Source organism: Phacochoerus africanus, chromosome 8 (assembly GCF_016906955.1).
Source record: "Phacochoerus africanus isolate WHEZ1 chromosome 8, ROS_Pafr_v1, whole genome shotgun sequence".
NCBI lineage: Eukaryota > Metazoa > Chordata > Mammalia > Artiodactyla > Suidae > Phacochoerus > Phacochoerus africanus.
This window is the reverse complement of record NC_062551.1, coordinates 38,194,213-38,199,963: the sequence shown is the minus strand read 5'-3', so window position 1 is coordinate 38,199,963 and position 5,751 is coordinate 38,194,213.

Here is a 5,751-nt window from a genome sequence, read left to right as displayed (position 1 = left end):
GCAGAGTGAGCCCATTAAAACCCACCAGGTGCCAGCGTGGGACAGTTCATCTGTCACCTGGAGCTTCTCAATCCAGATGTGTGCTTCACATTTTCCCCATTACTTGCCAGTCACTCTTCTTTTTGCTTCCAAGCATCTGACCAGCTTTACTTACATCTCTCATAATGGTTTCATTTTCACATAATTCTGTCCAGAAATTATCCAAAAATTTAGGTTTTAGGCAAAAATGAGAAAATGCATAAATCATTGCCCCATCAATATTTCCACTCAGGTACAGTTCATACTGTTTCTAATAGTATATACCAAACACAGTCTATGGAATTAAAGCACCATATTTTTAATTGAAGTAGAGTTGATTTACAAAGTTGTATTAATTTCTGTTGTACAGCAAAGTGATTCAGTTACTCATATACATACACTTCTTAAAATATTCTTTTCCATTATGGTTTATCCAAGGACATTGAATATAGTTCTCCGTGTGATATAGTAGGATATTGTTGCTTTGCTCCTTCATGTATTATAGTTTACATCTCCCAACCCTCCTCCTTGGCAACCATAAATTTGTTCTCTATGTCTGAGTTTGTTTCTGTTTCATAGGTAGGTTCATTTTACATTCCACATATAAGTGATATTGTATGCCATTTGTCTTTCTCTTTCTGACTTACTTCACGTTAGTATGATAATCTCTAGTTGAAGGCATGTTGCTGTGAATGGCATTATTTCATTCTTTTTTCTGGCTGAGTATTATTCCACTGCATAAATGTGCCACATCTTCTCAATCCATTCACTCTGTCACTCTGTCAAAGAACATTTAGGTTGTTTCCATGTCTTGGTTATTGTAAAGAGTGCTGCTATGAACATTGGGGTGCACGTATCTTTTTAAATTATAGTTTTGTCTGAATATATGTCCAGGAGTGGTATTTGCTAGATCATATGCTAACTCTACTTTTTAGTTTTCGGAGGAACCTCCATACTGCTTTCCATAGTGGCTGTACCAACTTACATTCTGAACAACAGCATAGAAATGTTCCCTTTTCACCACATCCTCTCCAGCATATATTATTTATAGATTTTTTTAATGATGGCCATTCTGACCAGTGTGAGGTGGTATTTCATTGAAGCTTTGATTTGCATTTCTCTAATAACTAGTGATGTTGAATATTTTTTCATGTGCCTATTGACCATTTGTATTTCTTCTTTGGAGAAATGTCCATTTAGGTCTTCCATCCATTTTTTGATTGGGTTCTTTGTTTTTCGTTGCTGTTGAGTTGTATGAGAAGTTTGCATATTTTGGAAATTAAGCCTTTGTAGAATGCATCATTTGCATGTATTTTCTCTCATTCTGTAGGTTGTAATTTTGTTTTATTTACAGTTTCCTTTACTGTACAAAACCTTGTAAATTTGATTAGGTTCCATTTGTTTATTTTTGTTTTTATTTCTATTGCCTTGGAAGGCTGACCTAAGAAAACTTTGGTATGATTTATGTAAGAGAATATTTTGCCTATGATCTCTTCCTAGGAGTCATGTCTTATGTTTAAGTCTTTAAGCTATTTTGAGTTTATTTTCGGAAGCACTACTTTTTTATGTATTAAAGTATAGCTGATTTATGATGTCATATTAATTTCTGGTGTACAGTAAAATGACCCAGTCATTCATATACATGATTATATATATATATAAAATTTTCCTTATCTTCCATCATGACATAGCTCAAGAGATTGGGTAAGTTCCCTGTGCTATATGGTGGAACCTCATTGCTTATCCATTTCAAATGTAATGGTTTGCATCTACTAACTGTCAACTTCCAGTCTATCCCACTCCCTCCCTAAGCACTACTTTTTGTCTGTTTGTTTTTTGTTCTCCTATTTATTTTTTTATTTTTTAAAATGATTTTTATCTTTTCCATTGTAGCTGGTTTGCAGTGTTCTGTCAATTTCCTACTGTACAGCAAAGTGACCCAGTCAAACATGGATATATACACTTTCTCACATGCTCCATCATAAGTGACTGGATATAGTTCCTGGTAAGCACTACTCAGTAAACATCTACTGGAGACATTATGGGAGGTTTTCTGGAAGAGGTGGAAGTAGAATTGGGCATAAATAGTTGGAGAGGTTTTGGGTAAGGAGAGAGGATGGGGAAAATCTGGAATATAAGGTAGGGCAAGGGTATAGGAACAGAGGAAAATGTAAGCTTGGGGGCTGAAGGAAACTACTAGGGGATAGCAGGAGAGTTAAATGAAGTTTAAGAGATTGGACTAAATATGAAACAGAGGCAAAAATGCTCACGGTAATTTTTTCTTAAATGTAATCATCAATTTGTATTTGATGCTAAGAGCATATTGGTAATACCAAAAAGTAGCAGAAGGACAGATGTAGTCCACCTTTCAAGTAAATGCCAAGGGACAAGAGACTCACAAGTCAAAGAAACACTATAACCACCAAAAGGTTGGCAGGTACAGTACCAAGCCCCTGCCCTTCATCAGAGCCATCTATTTTTGGAACTACATCTTTCAATTGACTGTCTTGCTGCACACAAAGGAGTATAAAATTCCTGTAGCCCTCACCCTCACCAGCCTCCCTGACTCCTGTCTTCATAAAAGGAAAGCGAGATCACCAGACTCAGCAGCACTAGGGAAATTTTATAGAAGTGAGGTCTCTAAACAGAAAAGACTCTATGCAGGAGACTTTTCAGATGAAGAGTAAGTAGCAGCAAACATAAGCTGAGATCAGGGATTTCATCTTAGAAAAAAATTCCCAGGAGTATGTTGGCCAGCATTTCCATTAAACCCAATCTCCTTAACTTTTTCATTTAAACCTACATAGTCCATTGATTCTCCAAGTGATAACTGGGAGACCCTGAAAGAAGAAAAATGTCAACTATAGACATTTGAGAGAGAATTCCTTTAACACGGCTTAAACATTAGAAATTAAAGCTAAGTTATATAGAACTCCGGAAATTTGAAAAGTCCATTTCTTCACCTGATCTTGAATATGAAAGTATGATCCCTTCATGGCAAAGTACAGTGTATGCTACTGTGTGCGCTAACTCCTGTGAGTTCCAGAAGTTCAGGGATGAGAGGAAATGAACAGTGAAAAACAAAATATAGCTTGACTGTTTGGTTTTGTTTGTTTGAAGCCATGGATCTCCTAGCAGGAAATAATTTATTCTAAATGTTCCAAATGGAGAAACAACTACTTTTTATGGTTAAGAGAAGAAACAAGGAGTGGTCAGGTACCCAGAAACTGGAATGAACTGACACTGGTACCAGCCCCAGAACTGAAGAGGCAAAGGGGAGGAAGTGGTGCTCCTTGAGAGCAGAACCACGGAGGAGGGGGTCCCCAGAAGGCGCTCCAGGCATGGAGGGGTGCAGTTGCTATCAGACTCATGGCACTAAGCAAGGAGGAAGTGGCAGCATTATACTTCCCTTCTCTCGCTCTTCCACCCTTTGGTTCTTTGCTGATACCTCCCATAGGACAAATCTAGCTAAATGCCAGAGGTAAGGGGAATTCCAGGTGATGACATTGGCAGAGGTCAGCCTCCCATGGCATAGAGAATAAAGGAGAATAGACCTGGTGTGCTAATAGAAAATAACCAGGTCATTATCAGGAAAGCCATTTTCAGCTCAGACTTTACTATAAATATTATTCTTATCACCAAGGAGTGACAAGACAAAAGCATTCCCTTTTGCTATAGAAGCTGAAAGCAGAAGACAAGACATAGACTCTAGTGTTCTTGATAACACAGCATGTGAGTTTGCACCTGAGCACATGTGCACACATACACACACACACACACACACACACACACACACACACACAGTTTCAAGTTGGGTTTCCATAATGAAAACAGCAGAATAGATATAGATATAAGTATAGATTTAAATGGAGATAGATATAGATATGTTAAATTCTAAATACTGAGTACCTCAGCATTCTTTCTTCAACTATAGAAAAATGGCCACCAGGATTACTGTCTTAGCCAGAACATTAAAAGAGCCTTCTCTAGGGCATCTGAGGACCCCCAAGGAAAGGAGCCTAAAGATACAGACAGAGAGTTTCCCAAATGAAATGGCCCAGCCTTTAATTATCATTCAAGTCCAAATACAGAAAGCATCTACATATGCATCCACTTAAAGCTTGTAATCACCATTTCAGTCTCCCCACTGTTAAACATGAGCAGACAGCCAAGGATGACTGAAAATATTTTAATGACAGACACTAAAAACAAAAAAGATGACTGATGGGAAACAAAGAGTGTACAAAGAAAAGAAAGTTACAAGAAAACCAATTATTAGCATAATCAGATAAAGGAAGAAAAACTCTTAGAGAGCAAAAGAAGTATAGAAAAATATTAGGAAATAGAAAATGTAATAGCAGAAAAAACCCTCTAAAAACAAGGTGAGGGATAAACTTGAGAAAATATCCCAAAAATATAAACATAAATTGATGGAAAGGAAAAAGGAAAAGAAAATGAGGGGACTAGTCCAAGAGGTTCAGATAATAGGAATCCTAGAAAGAGAAAAAAGGTAAGATGAAGATAGGGAATTCTAATGAAGATTCAAGAAAATCTCACATATCTAAAGGATATAAGATTCTAGTTTGAAAGGTTTGCTGCCAAGCATAACAGATAAAAATAGACTCACATTAATTCTCATCATTACAAAATTGCAGAAGAATGGAGTAAAACAGAAGATCTAGAAATTCTCCAAAGGAATTGGTGATGTCAGCCAGATGGTAGAACAAGAGGTCCCTGGCCCCCTAGATCCCCTCAAAATATATAAATTAGCAACAACCCACAGATAAGAATTCCTTTGTGAAAACCTCAAAATTTAGTGACAAGGTTGAAACACTGTCTTGGAGCATAAAACTGAGAAACATTGCTATATAAGAGTGAGAGGAGATATTTTGACCATGTTGACCCTCTCTTAGTCTGGCACAGGATCACACTAAGAGGGCCCACCTTAGCCTATGTTCCCTCTAGTGTAAAAAAGAGAGAACAAAGCAGATAACCATCTCTCCCAACATTCCAGGGCACTCTCTGAGAGACCCACTTCTGTCTCACCCCACAGGGGACACTGGAGGAACTGCAGGGCTAGACAACCTGGGGTCAGCCAGGTGAAACAGCCATATGGAACAAAGAAGAAGGGCAGGGCTCATCATAACTAGTGCATAGATTTTGGCAGCAGTTGGTGCACATCCCTGCCTGTGATCTCATCTGACTAGTACCTCTGCACACCCACAAAGACAAACAAGCAGCCCTCTCTGGTTAGGGAGTATAGTCAGCCCTGGGGTCCCCAGCCAGTGGTACAGACCAGCACTAAAGTCTACCCAGCAGCATCATCCAACCGTGGAACATATTCAGTGCTCCAACTAGGTAGAAAGCCAAGCCAACAGCCCCACCCAACTGTTATTTCTCAACACCTGAGAGACCAGCCAGTGCCATACCCAAATAGAGAGCCCTTCCAATGACACCTGGGCAATTGAAGAGCCCAGTCTGAAGCCCCTGATTAACAGGCACCTGTGGCCTAATCTAGTCCCAGAGCCCAGCCCATGACCTCACCCAATTGCAGGGCACAGCTTGCATCCACACCTGTGGCTCTGCCTTAACACCATCCAGAAGCACCACCTGGCTGTGGGGTATATCTTATGATTCCAGCTAGCCAGAGAACACAGCCAGTGGTTCCATCTGATCATGAAGCCCAGCCTGCAGCCCCATCAAATTCCATAGTCCAGTTGACAAGTGAGGGAG